This window comes from Mustela nivalis (assembly GCF_964662115.1).
Source record: "Mustela nivalis genome assembly, chromosome: 1".
Lineage (NCBI taxonomy): Eukaryota > Metazoa > Chordata > Mammalia > Carnivora > Mustelidae > Mustela > Mustela nivalis.
The window spans coordinates 139,122,483-139,142,365 of record NC_139020.1 but is presented as its reverse complement, the minus strand read 5'-3'; the positions used below and the strand labels follow the sequence as shown (position 1 = coordinate 139,142,365).

The window sequence follows — 19,883 nt, the reverse complement described above, 5'->3', positions numbered from 1 at the left end:
GGTCACGACTCAGAAAATAACCCATCGATGTGTGTGACTAGAGTGTCACACACGCGGACCCGTGGTGTGCCACAAGGCTAGGAAGATAAATCTGGGACAAACATGGAGCGAAGGGTGTATGTGTCACTCTGCCTATAGGCAGGCACCTGTGAGGGCCACGGGTGCTACTCAACGTATGACTTCACAAGTAAAGGTTTATGATGCATTAAGGCCAAACAGATCGTAGATGCTACGTAGTATGTAATGACTTGGAACAAGTGCACTTCGCGATTTGTTTTATTGTCAGGATGCTGATGCGGGAAAGAAGGGCATTGAATGGGGAAAACCACTGATTTCTTATTCCTCTTAAGCTTTCTGAATGAACAGCATTTGGCTAGCTGGTCTTCTACCCATATAAGCGTAAAGAAGGCTGGACCTTCTCGAAGGCCTCTGACTGCGAAAGTATGGAGATGGCTGAGCTAAATGGTTCTCACCACTGCTAAACATATCCCATGTCAGCCTGCCTCCTGCCACTGCAAGTTCCTCACCCAGAGAAGGACAATCTCAGATGAGGAGGAATGCCAGCCTCCCTGCTGAGAAAGTGGAGCTGTCCAGTGTGTGGGTGTGTTTACAGAGCTGGGGTTCCAATGCTTTAAAGGGGGAAAAAAAAGACAGCTGAGGAACTGGTCCCTACCTTATTTTCTAATTAAGATGGCCCATGTCAGCCCACCACCATGGAGGCCTTTCTCCTTGAAAAGCAGGATTTGAGAGTCCAGTTTCTTCACGAATTTGCGTGTCATCCTTGCGCAGGGGCCATGCTAATCTTCTCTGTATCGTTCCAATTTTAGTATATGTGCTGCCGAAGCGAGCACTTGAGAGTCCAGTTTCTAATTCTTATTACAAGGCCTCTGCCCAACACAGAGGACGGCTCTTTTGTTGTTAGTCTCCACACGGCTCTCACCCTGCTCTGTTGGTTAATAAGAAGTGACAATAAACAAAGCTTGCTCGAAGAGGGAGAGACAGAGAGACAGAAAGAGAACCACTTAACTGACTTTGCAGATAACAACCAGATAATTAAGTAAGTGTCTTTGTAGTCAGGGGGCTCTGCTAGGGGCACACGTCTAAATAGATGTGTGAAAATTTGGGGTAAGTAATTTTGTTTGAGAGGTTGAGGGGATAGAGGATAAATTATATTTTTGTTTCTTATTTCCTTCAGGTAGAACCCATCCAGCACCCAACTAAAAAATGATCTAACAGATGTGCACAGTCTAATATGGTAGGCACTACCTATTCTGTGGCTATTTAAGTTTATATTAAATTAATTAAAAGTAGGGGCACCTAGGTGGTTCCTTGGGTTAAGCGTCTGCTTTTGGCTCAGGTCACAATCTCAGGGTCCTGGAATGGAGCCCTGCGCCAGGCTCCCTGCTCAGCAGGGAATCTGCTTCTCCCTCTCCCACTGCCTCTCCCCTTGCTTCTGCTTTCTCTCTCTCTAATAAATAAATTTTTTTTAAGATTTTTTTTATTTATTTATCAGAGAGAGAGAGAGGGGGAGAGAGTGAGCACAGGCAGACAGAATGGCAGGCAGAGGCAGAGGGAGAAGCAGGCTCCCTGCCGAGCAAGGAGCCCGATGTGGGACTCGATCCCAGGACGCTGGGATCATGACCTGAGCCGAAGGCAGCTGCTTAACCAACTGAGCCACCCAGGTGTCCCTCTCTAATAAATAAATAAAAAAAAAAGAGGTAAATGAAATAAAAAATGTAGTTACTCATCTAGCAGTCACTATATTGGGTTGCATAGATACAGAAATTTCTAGAACCACAAATGTTCTGTTGGAAAGCACTGCTGTATACCACTGGTTGCTATCCTCTCTAGCACTGCCAAACCCCCTAGCTCCATCAAGTTAAAGTCTGGGAAAATTCCTGGCAGATAGCAGAGGCCATCAACACAGGGGCTGCCACACCCAAGAAGCAAATCACCTTTTAATTTCTAAGTTGTAAAAGGGGCCTTCCTATCAAGAATCCATGTTCTTTTCATGCTGAAGACTTACAGGCCATCCTATGTTGTGGGCTGGCAGAGAGACACCACATGATGAAGTGGAAAGTGCCCTGGAATGGGATTCAGGGGACATGAGCTCTCACTTCTGTTCTATGACTAGTTTCGTGCCTTTTGTCCTTACAGCCTCTCTAAGCCTCAGGTTCTGCATCTACAAAATGGAGATAACCAAACCAGTCTGTCTGGTTAAGTAAACAGAAAGGTATGACATCCTAAACAAATGCAAGAATTTGTACTTGTGCAGGGACTGCATTGGTAGCCCGCCTTCAGGATTTATACCTCTGAGACTGTAGTGTGGACAATGATCCTTCTGGATCAGTTGCTCTCACTCTGGTTCTTCCTCCTCTTCTTTTTACTTTTTTTTTTTTTTTTTTAAGACTCATTTATTTATTTTGGAGAGAGAGAGTGTAGATGGGAGGAGGAGAAGGAGAGCATATTTTGAGCAGACTCCACGCTGAGCGTGGGACCCAACAGCGCTCGATCTCATGACCCTGGGATCATGACCTGAGCCAAAATCAAGAGTTGGACATTTAACCAACTGTGCCACTCTGGTTGTTTTGTGAGGATTTCTGGGAAGTCTGCCTACGGGTGAAGGATGTAGTCTCTGAGCTACTGTCTCTTTGAGAATGTCAGCAGATGTCGTCTGTAATTTTGATTCATTTAAGAAGAAAGATGAATGAAACCTTCCCTCATATTCAACAGAAAGCTTCTGTTGGATCAGCCAGTGCTCACCAGGACACAGGCATTGCCACACATGTCACACCTGTGGGTGGGGCTACCTAGTCCATGTACCTGAAAGGGAAACTTCAACCAAGAGTTTTCTGAAGGAGAATACGGTGATTTTTCCTAAACATTATCAACTTCAAAATGTCCCAAATGTACCCCTAAATGGACAATTTAGAAACATCCAACAGGGGTCATTATGTATTTATTGCCAGGCAACCTGATTTTTTTTTTTTTTTAATTTGACAGAGATCACCAGTAGGCAGAGAGGCAGGCAGAGAGAGAGGAGGAAGCAGGCTCCCTCTGAGCAGAGAGCCCGATGCGGGGCTCGATCCCGGGACCCTGGGATCATGACCTGAGCTGAAGGCAGCGGCTTTAACCCACTCAGCCACCCAGGTGCCCCCAACCTGATTATTTTGAGAGGAGAAAGGCACTAGTCTTTGAGAATCTTTGAGTCTATGTCTGGACTACCTAGTCCTACTCCATGAGAATGAAGGGCATTCTTTGTCCTCACCCACTCTATGATTTGGGAGTCTTACTTTTTGGACCCAAAGAAATAAGCAATTCACTACTGTATGTCAAGGAAAGATATGATGGTAACATTCCTCAGTTAGGATAGAGTTACCTCATGCCTATAGCTTGCTTGTCTTCAAGTTGCTCCAATAAGTATGACCATGGACCATACAGAGGCTCACCATGGTGGTGGTGGTGGTGGTGGGTGGGATACAGCTATACTCTGGGTTGGAGCTGCTCCTTTAGGAGAGAGAGTGCCATGGTCCTCAAATTTTAGTATTATCAGAATCACTTAAAGGGCTTGTTAAAATTTGAATTGCTTGGCCCCACTCGAAGTTGTTGATTCAGTTGGCTGGGGGTGGTGGTGGTGGTCAGGGATAGGGTTAGAGAATTTGCTTTTTTTTCAATAATTTGCATTTTTAACAGGTTGCTGGATGCTGCTGCTGCTGCTGGTCCAAACACTACACTTTGAGAATCTCTACTTTTAAGACTTTTCAAACTTGATCCCAGGTAGACACATGTAAAAGAAGGTATATTTCCTCTCTCTTACATCTGATACCTTTTTCTTACATCTGATACCAACTCAAGTGACTTAGACAAATAATGATAATAGTACTTACATAGTTTTACTGTTACAGACATGGTCTAAGTGCTTAAATACATTATCTCATTTAATTCTCACAGAAGTTGTATAAGAGTTGTGCATTTGGCTAGGATTTGAACAAAGGAATTCTGGCCCCAGAGGCTAGAACCACTATACAACATTGCCTCTACCTCTCACTCTCATGCCTTTCCCATCTTTGTCCTCCTCCCTGGGCTGATGAGGACATCTCTTCCTTTAAGAGAGCACCACTGGGAGCCTACCCTGAATGTGATGCTAACAGCCTCAAGACTGTTCGAGGGTCACCTTGGTCAAGTTTATTTTGAATACCTACGAACTGTAAGAGAGCACAGTTTCTTATTTGCCTACACCTTGACATTTGGGAGTCCCTTTGACTCAATGATTATTTTTCAAAGGATGTAGCAGTACTTGACAAAAAGAAAAATGGAAACATGAGTGAAGGAAGAGAAATGGTAAACAGGAAAGAGAAAATAATAAAGCAATAGGAAAAAGGGTAAAAATAACCAGATGGAAAGGTCAAGGTAGATAAAACATGGGAAATAAGGACTCTACAGGAGAAAAAAAAAATCCTAAAAATTAAGTGTGCATGTCAGAAAAGTTAAACTCTGGGTAGATGTCACACTAAAAAAACAGGAATATAAAACCTAAGAGTAGAACCAGTCAAGAGGAGGGAATGCAGGAAACGAGGAGGGGAAATTGGTGGTGGGGGTGGGGGGGGGATGAAAGATGCCATTAATTGGATTTTGAACTCCAGTTATTATAATGGGGCATTTAAGCTATATCAACATTCTTCTTCATCTTTAGAATATTTTGCAATCTTTGAAAATACAGGAAATGCCATTTGATTTTGTCCCAACTCTGGCCACTCAAGTTCTGGTTGTTTGTTTATTTTTTCTTGAGCAGAAGAAGAAGTTTCACTAAAGGTTGGCATGTGGGATAAATCTTTGAGAGGAAAGAGGGGGAAATAATTCAGGGGGAAGGAAGGATTCATTATGACAAGGGCCGGGTCAGGGAAATGGCCACATAACTGCATTCCTGAGAGGAAAGGCCTGAGGAAAAGGAAACCTGCAGGAAGGCTGTTTGCTCGGCCCTGGGATCGAGTTGGGGTCGCTTCAGAGGCCAGTCACAGAGCCTGAGACTCTGAGCATTCTGTTTTAAATTAAGAGCTGGGTTCACTCAAGGGGTACAGTGTGGGGAAGAGCATGGATGATGTCAGTTCATCTGAAAGCCTGTGTCCTGCATGGGAGCATCTCATCACTCTAGAAACCTCTCTAGAAGGTGACTGACCGTTCCATTAAATGGGGGCAAAGGATGGTGGGTTGAAGGGGGGAGGGCGGCCTCCCCCTATTACTCTACCCCCTGCCATCAGTCCGGTTCCTTTCTACACACTTCGCTTTTGATGTAATAGGAAACTTCTGAATTTGAAAATGAAATGCTTGCAGAATTGATTATCTCTTCCCTCCAAACTCATGCCCATCCGGTCCTGCGGTTTACACAGTCACTCTTTCTGCAAAGTCTTTCAGAAGGTGTTGTCTGGGGTTCCATCTCCCTCTTCCCCTAGACCTCCCTTGATGCTAGAGGAGAATTATCTGTGAGGCCGTATTACTCTACTTCATTGCATCCAAGACAACACTGAGTCTTAGAGAGAGGCATTGTTATTTCATGTGCCACTAAGAAAGAAAAAATCTTATTAAGCCATGATACATCATTGGTTATGAGATTTATCTCAACTGCAGAGAAGTTAGAATGTTCAATGAACACTCTTAGAATCCGTGAAATGTGGACTCTCCTCTATTTGACTGTAAGTTCTCTGCGAGAAGTGACTATGCCTGAGTCTCTTATCTCTGAAGACACCATCAAGGCAGAGAATAGCCTTTTCTATTTCCAAAGCTCTCTTGCTAAAAACCGCTTTAAATTGAGATAGACTGGGGGAGGGAGAGAGAAAGAGAGATAGAGAGAGGAAGACAGGCAGAGAGAGTGTTTGTGTTTGATTATGCATTTGCATAGCACATCACACCCAATTTGTACTTCAATTTTCCCGAGAAATTCAGGTACCAGGCAGGGAGAGAATTTAGCTGATCAGCTCAGAGATGTCATATGGTATAATCGTGGTCACAATGCCTATAGGAGTTAAAAGTAGGACCTAAAGCTAGGTCCACATCTAGCTTTTCTCTGTTTTCCACTTTCAGGATATAGGAAAAAGTAGAAAGACATGGACGGCTCACATCTCATTCCGGTTCCTGAGAAAACCCTTGCATTTGAGGAGAGAGTGAGGAAAGTTTCTGTGCCTCCTTGTGGTCGATCAGGGGGTCCCTTCCTTTAGCTCTGTGGTAACCTCCTGTCGGTATGTGCCACTCGGGGGGAGCTTCTACGCATCAAGACTAAACAGGCCATTAAATGGTAGTAAAGTCACACAAGGGAATGACAGGTCAATAAATCCCCAACAACTTACGTTGCCTCCAAGGAGCTGGCTGTTGCTGAGTGTTGTTGTGTTTACATAAAATCAATTTTACAAGCGATCTTAAATAATTAGGGAAGACGCCATCATGGGATATTGTACATTCCTGGTAATATCTTCGGCATTCGTCTCATTGATCCCTTTTGTTTGATGGGGGGTGTGTGTGTGTTGTCCAAAGTGGCTATCTTCTCTGATGGCTTGTTTATGAGATGCTGAAATTTTACCTCGTGAGGAACCAGGGCACATGTTCTTATCAGTTTTTACAGAATAAAGACCCTGAAGTTACCCATTAGCTGAGTCTTCATGAAGCTCTTTTTTTTTAAGCTCAGCTTTTTAGGTATTTTATTTTAATTCTTTAATCCCACATGCTTAAAACATTTGTGGGGTAGATGAATGAGGGAAAGGGGTAGGTACCATCCATACTAAATCTAGAAGTTGCAGGAAACAACAACTAGGTTGGGTTTATGACAACAACGAACATCTAACCTCACGTGGGTTTCTCTCTTCATTGTCTAGGCTTCTTGGGGATGCTCATTTTCCCTTTATCAAGTTTAAATAAAGAGGACCTTTCATTGACATAAAGCTCCCATTAATGATGCATTGCCCGGGTAGAGAATGGAAGCCAGGCTACCCCTGGGGACGACGTTTCCTTTAGGGAGTCCTGTGCCCGTCATTCACAGACCAGAGGCATCACATCACTTCAGCTGCTTCCTCAGGTAGAAGACAGCCACTATAGCTCGTGACGGTAGTGCTATAAATCCACATTTACCATGGGATGCCATGGGTTCCATCTGTTCCCTAAAGTGCCTACATAAACCAAGTCTTTGCACGCCATCTGCAAAGTGCCCTCGTGCGTGCATGCTGGCGTCTTCCGCTAATGCAGTGCGGTGATTTTGCAACTTCAAATAAGGCTCATTTTAATTGTCATTGTTAAGATCAAATGCTTTGCAGCTGTCTCTGTGCTGCAGATGAGAAGCATTACTTTGATGGCCGACGTGATGAACTCTCACGTTCTATTTTCTCATCTAAATTACCACACTTTAGGGCCTGTGTCTACTATGTGCTTAACAAATATTTTTGAACTAATATATATATTTTGAACTTACACACACACGCGCGCGCGCACACACACACACACACACACACTCATATGTATATATATGACTAGAAAGAGGTGCTGGACAGCAGTGTGGGGAAAATAGCAGACTCTCAGCTAAAAAGGTGGGTTCTGGCTATTTCTTAGCTGCAGAAGAGCCATATGACCTTGGCCATGTGTCTGAACCCTCTGGGCCTCAATTTCCTCCTTTGTAAAATGGGCATGTTGGATTAAGCAACTTAACCCTAGGTTCCGGCTAGCTCCAAAATTTTTATTTGAAATTTAACAATTTTTCACTGATAGGTAACTCTAATTTTGTTTGAATTTTCTTATCCAAGGAACATGACTCCATATGGAAATTCTGTCCTTCCTTTTCCTTGACAATCCCAGCTAAACCTTTATATAAACCAGCCCAGAGAGTTTAAGTTATCATTAATCACTTATTTTAAATGAAACCACATACTATAAAAGATGACTTAATTAACTCTGGCTGGTAATTTTTATCTGCTTAAGAAACTCTATTTCCTATTACTGTACTTTAAGTAAAAATAAAAGGCAATTTAAATAAAGAAGTATCTAACCCACACGGTGCCATGCCTAGCACGTAAGAATGCTTCTATTCTGTTAGGACTGTTTATATGACCTCCTCATACGCTTATCTACACATTTCTCCCAATGTCTGCCTCGGGGAGGACAAAAGCAGTACACAGCTCTGAACACTAGTTTTGTCCAATCCCCTTTTCAATACGGTTAGTATTTAGTCTAACAAGAAAAGCAGAGAAGGGACGATTAGACAAGATCCAGGAATACCTGTCCTTTGGTGCTGAAAAGCTCAATTGCGTGGGGCATGTCTGAGCAGAATCTGTCATTAACACAATGTACTATTTGTCCAAACATCTGTAGGTCACATTATTTCTCTATAAGCCGTTGAGAGCAAAAGCAAAACCAAGACGGTTATTAATCACTTACTCAGTATTTCTCAAACAACACTGGAAAAAAACAAACCAAAACAAAACCATGAACATAATGGATTGAAAGAAGATAACACAGAAGAAAAAACAAGGCATTTTTCACTATTGTGAAATGAGCCCACCCAGGTCCCATCAGGTCCATGTTTTACACACAGTATATTGGGTCGGCTCTGGGGACCAGGAGGGGTTGCAGACGGGACCAATGCCTAACTAAAGACAGCCTGGTAGTTCTCATTTCTACTAGAAGAAAACGAAAGCTCAGATTTGCACGTCTTCACAATATTTGTGTTGGAATTGCTTCCACCAGGAAACCCAAATGGATGCAATGAACCAAACAGTCCTTTGGACAGCCTGATAGCATCAGACACAGGTAGACCTGGGTAGAAAAATTCAAGTGTCCATTAATGCCAAAGAAAAAGAAATAGTGTGGTTTCCTGGCTATCCACAGCTGTCAAGCTGATACAGAATGGTCTAGGTGGGTGCACTTTTACACATCTGTCAGCAAAACCTCTTTCCAAATAAAAAAATCTACTGCTCAGGAACAGCACGTGTATTGTTGGCTTTCCCAGGAGGACTTCAGTTTTAAAGTGTGGATTATGAGGTGACATGAAGGCATGGTTGTGTTCGGGACCACAGGGACTGGTAATCACTCAGGGACAAAAGTTTCCTTTTCTTTCAGTGTTCCCTACACTCGAGACAACACTTAGATACAAATTGGAAGCATGTCTGGTTGGACTCTGGGCATCCCACAAACATCAGCCCCTCTGGTGTCCTATGCATCAGACACTCTACTGGGTGGTTAACAGGGGCTTACTGGGAGGTAGGATGGTAATATTGTGGGGGTACCCAAAGAGGAGTGAGAAAAATACCATTTTAAGTGGCTGATTCTATGTACAGCCGTAATAATAACTTATCTTTGAGGTTTTCTTAATAAACAGTGCAATATGTTGGACCTATGAAAAAAATACTACACTAAGAGCTAACATTTACAGAGTACTCCCTATGGGTCAGGCATGGTTTTAAGAGCTTTACATGGATTAACTCATTTATTCCTCATTAATCCTGAAGAGGTAGGTGTAATATTATCCCCGTTTCACAGATGAGGAAATTGAACCACAGGGAGATTCAGTAATGTCCTCCAGGCCCCAGAGCCAGCAAATGGTTGGTAGAAACTTGAATCCTGTGAGTCTGGCTTTGGATTCCATGCTTTTAATCATGCTTATTGAAAAAAAAAAAAAAAAAAGGATGTGACTAAAAGATTATAGCTGGTCACAAGCAGAACCTTGGTTTTAATCATGGTCCATGTGTCCCAGCATACATCTGTGTTTATACATAGAGAATTTAGCGGCGAAAAGGATTGTATGGATTCTCTCACCCAATAGGTGATCATCTATTAACTGTTAGATAACAAAAGATAGCCACCCAAAGGATCTAGGTTTGCCTCAAATGAATGTATTTATTATTTAACTGATATGTGACAGCCCCTTTTAGTCCTCTTAGTCGTCAGAATTTTAAAATGGTACTTCTTCAATTCCAACAATTAGTTACAAGAGCCCAAGGACCCCAAAGTAACCAGTCACCTTGCTTGACTCAACAATCACCAGACCACGGCAGAGCTCCTCTGTGAGGTGGTAACCATTCATATTAAAGCAACGACACCTCATACAGGAAACGTCACGGTTGAGGATTGATGGCTGTGATGTTGCCTACAACACTTACAGTTCTCTAGACATGAAATAGATCATCATTATGAGCCAATTCGGCTCCAACAATAGGGTGGTAGAGATACATCGTTATTATTGTGAAGGCACTGGCTCACCTACTACGCGTGGGGTCCTGTATTTATTCCCTCATTTGAAGCTAATGGTTTTTCAGAAGTGGAATATGCTGATGGACAATAATTTTCCAGGCTTTATTTTCTCCCTGGCAGATCTCCTGTAACAGTTTCGGTGCCTAGCACTTTTGGAGTAATGATTTTTCATTGTTTTTTTCGACAACCTGGTTTCTTTCTCCCTACTTTAAGTTTTCAGTGAAGGCTATTCTCAGCCTGGAAGATAAGCAGTGCTTCCTGCACTAAATAAAAGGTATGGGTTTTAGAAGAGATAATGCAGGAACACACAAGAACATAATATAATTGTAGAGTCTATTCTCCCTCGTGGAGTTTTTCTGAATGCTGTCCTGTAGTTCTTTCCTGGGCAAAGTCAAGGTTAGCACTGCTCCCTGTAGCTAAATTTCTGCTAGAGTCCTAAACACCTGAAGACAGACACCTTGTTCACTCTGAAGAGTGCAAGATACTTGTTAGGCTGACTCATTCATCCCAGAGGGAGTCTATGGGGGACATCTTCTAGATGTCCCTCTAGATCCCCACTCTTCTTGCCTCTGGAAGCTAACATCTACTCTGGCTTCTGGTTGGAGATTGATTGGCCCGTAAAGGAGACTAAGGTTCAGCTGCCTACCCCCCAGCTCCCGCCCAGGAACAGCAGGTGGCCGCCATTCTACCACAAAGGCCCCAGGTTCTATAGAGGTCGCTGTCTCTTACCCACCCCGTGACTTGGCCCCTGTGTCCTCCCCTCACCCTGCATGTCTAGGCTGGATAACGAAGCCCTGCTGTGGCTCCCTGAGCACTTCTTCATCTGTCGTTGACCTCTCTTAACCGACCCACCCCTTTATATTCTCCTTAATTAACCAACACATTTTCTGCAGGGAAGATACCTGATATGAAGTCCTGTTTTGGAACAAATGATCCTGAGACTTGTTCCTCTGGTCCCAGTCCTAGCACCGTGTTTCCTGCCGCTCACTGTTTCTTCCCGCATGCTCCCACATGTGACTATGTGAACACATCTTCATGTCTGACTATGCTCTTCAAATGCTGACCCTAGTCCCTGGCTTTTACATCCAGCTACGTCCACTCAGCCTTCCTCTTCTGACCATTCACGCTGCCCATGCTCATTTTTGTGCCCCTTAGGAAGGCAGGAGGCTTAGGAACATTCCAACTCAAATGTAACTTTGTTTGCTAGTGGCTTGAATTATCAAAACACACCTGAAGACCTAATGTCAACATGAGCCTCCTCCAGCGTTTTGGGTGGTTTGGGTTTTTGCATATAGAACGGTTTCCCAACCATGTACTCTACTGAACCATATCTGGCTCTGGCTTCTCATCTGTGAACCACCCTGGTTTCTGGCTCATTTTTTCCCTGCCTATTAGTGCCCCAACACCTGAGGTGGGACCTCAAACCAAGACAAAGAAAAATGGCTTTTCTTTCCTGATACAGTTCAAGTCACCAATAGGTATGGACCACTGACTCACACATTAGAAGGAACTGTGAGACGTTTTGTGGTCCATCCTCTGCCATGGTAGGAGAAGGGAGCCTGAAGACCCATCAGAAAAGATTAAAACTCCCAAAATGCAGGTCTTAAGACTATGAAGCAATTAGTTCTTTTTTTTTTTTTTTAAGATTTTATTTATTTATCTGACAGAGAGAGAGGTCACAAGTAGGCAGAGAGGCAGGCAGAGAGAGAGGAGGAAGCAGGCTCCCTGCTGAGCAGAGAGCCAGATGTGGGGTCGATCCCAGGACCCTGAGATCATGACCTGAGCTGAAGGCAGAGGCTTAACCCACTGAGCCACCCAGGCGTCCCCAATTAGTTCTTTATAGACTGGAATTTACAGTGAAAAAATGATTAGAGGAGAAGAAATATTTAGGATATCTAAACACTAACAGGATTGTGTTTTCTTCTGGCAGCTTCTGGCAGCTTCTTCTCACTCCTTCTCTTTCTAGTACCCCAAAAGCAACGTCTCAAAAGTACGAGGTCTTTCATGTGCCTTCTAATGGTCTTCTCTATTTTTCTGGATCCTCCTATTCACTGGGCCCTCTCTTCCTTCCTTCCTTCCTTCCTTCCTTCCTTCCTTCCTTCCTTCCTTCCTTCCTTCCTTCCTTAGATTTTATTTTTAAGTTCTTTCTATGTCCAGTGTGGAGCCTGAACCTGCAACCCTGAGATTAAGAGTCGCACACTTCCATGACTGAGCCAGGCAGCCCCCCTCTTGATTTTTTATGTTTGCTTTTCCTCGAACAGAACTTCAAGCCCCATCTTTGCCTCCACCCTTCTCTTATTATTTCTCTTTTCATCCTCTCTCTTCCCCCCTTTCCTCTCTTTTCAAGAAATCTCATCTTGACTATGGCTTTCAAAAGCATCTCCATGCCAAAGACTCCAAAAGTTATACCGCTAGGCTGACCTCCCTCCTGAACTCTAGACTTGTGTATCTAACAGCCTATTTGAGTTATCATCTCCCTTGGATGTGTGGTAAGTATTCCAAATGCACATATCCACACCAGAACATGCGACTTTCCTTCCCACCAGGTGTTCTCCACCCAACCTTGCTCTTCTGTCACTCTTCTTCATGTCAGTTAAAGATACTACCCGTCAGCCCACTGTTTAGGACATAGACTGAATTCTTCTCTTTCTCTTACACCCACAATTCTAAATTGTCAGTAAGTCCTATGATTCCATCTCTAACACATATTCCATATTCACTTATTTCTCTCTCTCTCTCTGAAATTAGAAACCACCATTTTCCCTTGCCCAGAGCATGCTAAGCCTCCTAATTGGTCTTTTGGCTTCCACTATTATCTCCCCTACAAACACTTCTCCTTGGAGTAGTCAGAGTATGATTTATTTAAGTCAATGATTCTCATCTGGGCTGATCTTGTCCCCCAGGGGACATTTGGCAATGTGTGGATGTATTTTTGGTTGCCTCACCTGGTTAATGGGTTCTATTGGCATCTAGGGGGTAGAAGCCAGGGATGTCGATAGACCCATGCACAAGATGGCCCCCAAAACAAAGAACTGTCTGGCCCTAAATGCTAAGTGCTGAGGGTGAGAAACCATAATTTAAATGGAAATCAGACCATGTCATATACCTCTTTACAATGCTCTGATGGTTTCTGCTTATATTTAAAATCTATACTTTTCTATCATGGCCTCCAAGGCTTTAGATGATGTGGTCCCTCTATGCTTCCTAACCCTTATTATGCAATCCTTTCCCGCATTCGTACTGTCCCTCAAGCAGGCCAGGCTTATTCCTCAAGTTACTGAAGAATCTATGAACCTGAAATGTCCATCGCCCAGATTTTCACAGGGTTCAAGGTCACATGTTGCCTCTTTAGCAAGGCCTTTCCTGACCACCCGGTCTCAGACACTATCATATTTCCTTTCTTTGTCTGTACTTTCTTTCATACCATCATATTTTATTTTATTTTTGCATTTTTTTTTTCTGGTTTACATATTGCTTATGTATTGATTATTAGCTGAGGAAAGCTGGGAATATTCTCACAGCTACGGTAAATGTTCTATAAATATTTGTTGAATAGATTATGTTTGTATAGTAAGGGTTTCCAAGCTTTCTGTGTCTTGAGTGACCTACTAAAGAACATCTATCTGCAAGAATAATTTTTGCTTCAGGACCAACATTTTTCAAAAACACCTAAGGACCACTTCCCACAGGATATGTACTCTTCTCATTTCTAAATGCTTACAATCTTTTCTTCACTGGTCTTGCAAATTTATCCATTTGTTCATTATTTCAATAATCAGCATGTCAGAAACCACGGAAGATCCTTTGTTCTTCACAACAGACAAAAAACATCTCTAATCCTTGAGAAACTTCTCAGGCTTGGCTTGCCTGCACCACCTTCCCAGAAATCAGATTTGATAATATTACTTCTCCTCATATGATTTGGCCCATCAGCACTGCTGTGAGCTGGATGGTGTCCCCCAACACATCCCTCCCCTCACCACCAAAAAGGATTTGTCCATATCCTAACCTAGAGAACTGGGGAACGTGACCTTATTTGGAAAAAGAATGTTTACAGATATAATTAAGGATCCTTAGATGAAATCATCCTGGATTATCCTAAATCCAATGGCTAGTGTCCTTAGAAGAGACACAGAGTGGCGAGACACGGACAAAGGAGGAGAGCATTCTGCTGGTGCCTGGGTGGCTCTGTCAGTTGAGCATCTGACTCTTGATTTTTGGCTCAGGTCATGAGCTCAGGATTGTGAGATTGCGCCCCGCATCAGGCTCCCTGCCTGCTGGGAAGTCTGCTCGAGATTTTCTCTCCCTTCCCCTTGGCCCCTCCCTCTGCTTGCACTCTCAAAGAAGTAAAGGCTAAAAAAAAAAAAAAAAAAAAAAGAAAGAAAGAAAGAAAAGAAGAGGAGAGGATGGATTCTGGAAATGGAGGCAGAGTGCTCGCTTCGGCAGCACATATACTAAAATTGGAAATGGAGGCAGAGATTGGAACCATGTAACTACAAGCCTCAAAAGCTGGAAGAGGTAAGAAAGATTCTCTGTCTTAGAAACCCCCAGAAGGAGCATGACCCAGCTGAATTTTGGACTTCTGGCCTTCATAAGTGTGAGAGAATAACTTTCCATTGTTTAAAACCACCAAGTATTTGGTCATTCTTGAGGGAAGCCATTGTAAGTGAACATAAATACTTGCAACCACATACATCTAGAACCTCAGCTTGTCACTGAGGTACTCCTGGCTCTGTCCTCTGCTTTTCCAGTCTCATCTCTAGCTTCTGGAACTGTTTTCCATATGCTGCCCCTTTTTCCCAGGTGCATGAGCCCTGCTTGAGTCAGACAGGAATATTTAATGTTCTCTAAAAACTCCCTCTTCTTTTATGCTTCATCTGGTCCTTTTGGCCGTCCTGTTCTTCCACCCATTTCCCACTTGAGTTAAGCTAGTGAACTCTTACTCATATTTCAAAGCCCAATTTATATTGCCCTGGTCCCTCACTTTCACTTACAGTACCTCTGGAAGCACTTTACTACCATATGGTACTAGTTACTCCCCTATGGATTTTCCAGAGCTGGAATACCTCCCTTTACTATAATACTAATTTTTATGCTACTATATTTTGAGGACTAAATTTTATTCATTTTAACGATAGAGCATTTCATGAATGCAATCTCCTTGTTTTAAAAGAGCATTCTAGATAAAGTTAACGTATCCCTTTAACTACCCTTACCGAAAAAGTGTTGTTCTCCCCAGAGATATGGCTTGCATGTTTCCAATCTATTTTATCTGTGTACATAAATCTTAGAATTTTGAAATTGTGTGTTTTTAAAATTATACAAGTTATATGTGTGACTGTGTATGTGTGTGTGTGTGTGTGTGTGTGTATGTGTGTGTGTGTGGTTTTTCAGTTCTCTTGAGATTACCCTCTAGGTGCTTATCAAAATCTGAATAAGTAAAGAAACTGCTATGTAGTTAAAAACATGGGAACTGTGTTCTCCACCTACTTCCCTATCCAGGAGAAAATAATTACAATTGGAGATGTCACACATCCAGTCATAAAAATGCCATCAGTAGTTTGCATGTGCAATTAAATCTATGTATAAGTAGGGCTTTATAAGAGCACATAACCCTCTCTGCTTCCACACTTGTGTTTATGAAGCAGCACAGGCGGACAGTTGATTCCTCGGTGAGGAATTACTCATAGGGGCCCCGATCACCTGCCAGAGTTCACAGGTAAGAAACGGAGGCCAGGGAGAGACGAGGAGTAATGGACCCCACTGGCTGACCCCTGGGCTAGCACTACGTACAATTAGGCAGACTGCATTTAAATTGTAATGAACACACCTGGAAATCTGCTTGCAATTAGAAAGGGATAATGAACTCATCTATCAAGGCCAGGTCTGTATGTCAGCGGCTTAGGCAGCAGGACCAGAAATGCCTTGAGATGATGTGGGTTTTCAATGAAAACACATACAATTCCTCATAAGCAGAATGCTGCCTTTTGCATTTGCGTGCAGATATATTTTTGGTCTTTAACTAGATGAAAGAGAGTGTATGTGTAACGAAACAATGTATTGTAACGAACATCTCTCAGATTGTCCGTATTTGTGAGCATGATGTACATCCTAATTATGGCAAATATGAATGATAACCACTAAGTTTTTTCTCACATAAGGTGTTGAGCTATTTATGGCTACTTTGTCGCCTATTGTTCTGTTCAAAGAGTTCTTTAGTTTCTCCTAAATGCAAGAGAAAAATTCTCAGTTGCCTGGTCTACCAGTTAGTTCCCCAATCCTCACATTCCATGGAATGATTAAAAAAAAACAAACCAATAAACAAATTTGGGGTTTGTTACAGCTTGCCAACTTTTCATTTTGACAAGGAAGGAAATTCAGAAAGAAAAACAAGTTATTTACTGCCATCTCATTTCATAAAAGGAAAGATGTTTAAGCTCCCCACTTCCTCAAAAAGGGAAGAAGGAGATTCTCAGAATGAAAGGAAGTCTTTTAGCTTTAAGAAATCAGGTTTATAAAAAAAAATTCAAGCTTACAAAAATATTTTCTTATATTTTCTTGTTGAACAGAAGAGCATTGAAAACTAGATCGCCTACAAGCCTGTGGTGGGAAATCACCTTTCCAGTTTGGCTGCTTTCATATTCCTTTGAATCTTCTGAAATTCTCCTATGAAATCCAATATGGCCACTGTTTCCCTGGGCTAGGGGATTGATGCAAATCCACCAGCATTTACTGAGGCCCTACTATGTGCTCAGGCCTCAGGTAGGTGCTTTACCAAAGGACACTAAAGCAGAAATGCTAACCTATAAAGTTAAGATGTGTTCATTTCTGTGCTCCCTTTTGCCATTTCAGCCAGGCTAGTATTTGACAAAAACCAGATTATGGGGAGAAAATTCTTATGAAAGTATGATGGATGCCATTATGCTGGGTGTCAAAAAAGAATGTGGAAATGCTACCTCAGTGTGGAACTTTCTGTCAAAATAATGTCCATGCCAATGTTGGAAACACAATTTTCAAATACACATTAATAAACAAGTCTATCATTTACTTTTCCTGGAGGTTATTCCATCTTGAGGGAAGGCTGGAGAATCTTTTTAGAATTCTAGTTTCATGGTTCAGACTGACAAGAAGATAGTGATGGAGTATGAACTCTTGCCTGGCATAAAATGAGCACCAGACAGGCTGCCTATTTAGGGTCATCCCCTCCTTCCCCTCTCTCAATCATCTTTTTTTTTTTTTTTTGAAATGACATTCTGTTGCCAATATCCTGAGGGTTCTACCACAGAGAAGGCAAAAATGGCTAAGTTTGGACCTAACTATGTGCTCACCACTCTGGGAGTAGTCTGCTCACTTTATGAGTAAACTCAGGCCTGTGAACTCCTCTTGATATGAGGGTAATATCTGGGAAATGCTCTCCCCCAAGACCCTTGAAATAACCCATTTTCTCTGTCCCACAGAGACTTCAGTGGCAGAGATCCAGCCCCTGCTGACAATATAGCAAACAACTCTCAAGAGAGATTAATAAGAACAAGTTCCCTCCCAAAGGTGAACTTCTAAAAAGAGTGGTTGACAGGTGTTTAGGAATCATAAACCACAAATAATTTGTGTTCTGTAGATTATTTCATTTTTTAGTGATCTTCTCCCCCCCTCCACCCATTTAAAAGATCCGTTTCCAACAGTTTTCCAGGGATCTTAGTACTGTCTGTGCAGATTCTACAACTTCTCACAACATAAGTTGTTTCTGTTAAGCTGATCATTTGCTTCACATAATTAGAAATTAATTGCAATTTTTGTGTAGATATTGAATTAATGGTGGATTTAGTGTGTCTCATAGGAAAATGTCCATGATAAGTAATCTGTCCTACACTCTCCATAAGATGCTTACATTTCTAGGAGTGTGGTGTTTAAAAAAAAAATGGCCACACTAAGAATAAGTCCTAGTCATGTTCTATGTCCATTCTCTGACAACACGGATGAACCTACTAAGTGAAATAAGTCAGAGAGAGAAAGACAAATACCATATGATTTCATTGACGTGTGGAATCGAAAAAACAAAACAACAAATAAACAAAAAGCAGAAGCAGAACCATAAATGCAGAGAACAAATTGATGGTTACCAGAGGGGAGTGGGGGAAGGGGGATGGGAAAAATGGGTGAAGGGAAATAGGAGGTACAGGCTTCTAGCTGTGGAATGAATAAGTCACAGGGATGAAAGTACAACCCAGGGAATATTGTCAAGGGCTCTGTAATAGCATTGCGTGATGACAGGTGGGAGCTACACTTGGGGGAGCAGCACATAATGTGCAGACTTGGTGAGTCACTATGTTGTAGACCTGCAACTAATGTCATGTTGTGTGTAACTATACTTCCATTGAAACGTAAATAAATAAATTTTTTCAAATGGCCATACTTCATTGGGACACCTTTCCCACAGAGAGATGGGGTCTCTGTTCCCTCTCTCTGAATGGAGGCCTGCTGTGGATATTTAAATATGGCAGAAGTGTTGCCATAGGACTTCCAAGGTAAGGTCATAAAAAGTTGTGCTGTTTCCATCTTGTTCATTGGAGCTGCCATGTACTAAGTTTGATTACTCTGAGGCCTCCATGTTGTGAGGAAGCCCAAAATACATGGAAGATGAGGCATGTTGGTCCACAGTCCCAGTCCTCAAGTCATTGTATCCCAGGTTTTAACACACATGAGTGAGTTATCCTCTATGGGATTACAATGTCCAGCCTCCCAGTCATTCCTGGTCTCCAGGTATGGTCACCAGAGACTCTAGACATTGTGGAGTAGAGGTAAGCCATCTTGGTTGCACTTTGTCCAAATCCTTAACTCAGAATCTATGAGCAGAATAAATGGTTGCTTTAGAACACAAAGCTGTGTATAGTTTGTTGCTTTATGCTTTATGCCACTAAGTTTTGGGTGGTTTGTGACCCAGCAGTTGTAACTCAAACATAGGACATTCTTTCAGTTTGGGGGGGAATAGAAAGCCTAGATGGCTTATTTAGACTCTTTTTTTTTTCCTTTTTTCTTTTTTAGAGAGGATATACAGAGTCTGGGAGCATAGATGGCTTCATTTTACATATCCTCCCACTCAGAGGCATTTTTTAGGGCCTTTGGGAGATAGGAAACTTCCTTCAGATATTCCCCAAATAACAATCAAAACACCGTAGGAGATGGGCAATATCAAATTGAAAACTTAGTTCTTAATGAATCAAATGACAGTGATAATAATTGGATACCCGGGGAATGACAGGACTGAGACATATTCCAGAAGTGTAATGAAAGCTGATAACGAAAATAGTTTTAATAGGGGCACGGATGCATTTTAATTATCAAAATGATAAAGTGCTTATGTACACCTTCTATAAACAGAGCGGGCTTGTACAAGCCTTTCAGAAATTCTATTAATTTCAGTTGTTCCACATTGAGTTAGAGGTGCTCACAGGGCAAGATTACCAGGCACTGCTCCTCGTGATTTCCTCTCACCTTCCACATCAAGTAGCAAAACCCCTTACTCTGGTATTCCAGGCCCCATACAGTATAGCTAAAATTCATCTTACATTATTCTCCTACTTTACCACCCACTCAAGCCAAATGGTTCCTCTAACATCTCTGAGCTTCTTGCATGTTGTTCATTCTGCCTAGGACACAGGTCC

The 19,883-nt window shown here is 42.3% G+C and overlaps 1 protein-coding gene and 1 long non-coding RNA gene across 2 annotated transcripts in view; one reads left to right on the top strand and one right to left on the bottom strand.

The window, feature by feature from the left end:
• The window catches only part of RARB (retinoic acid receptor beta), a 450,938-nt gene that overhangs the window by 200,227 nt on the left and 230,828 nt on the right, over positions 1-19,883 (bottom strand). The gene's annotated exons all lie outside the window — the stretch shown is intronic.
• On the top strand, positions 295-17,234 carry LOC309842593. The gene is made up of 4 exons (XR_014299686.1): positions 295-601; positions 1,196-1,255; positions 3,694-3,797; positions 16,794-17,234. It is a non-coding gene; the product is annotated as an uncharacterized lncRNA (long non-coding RNA).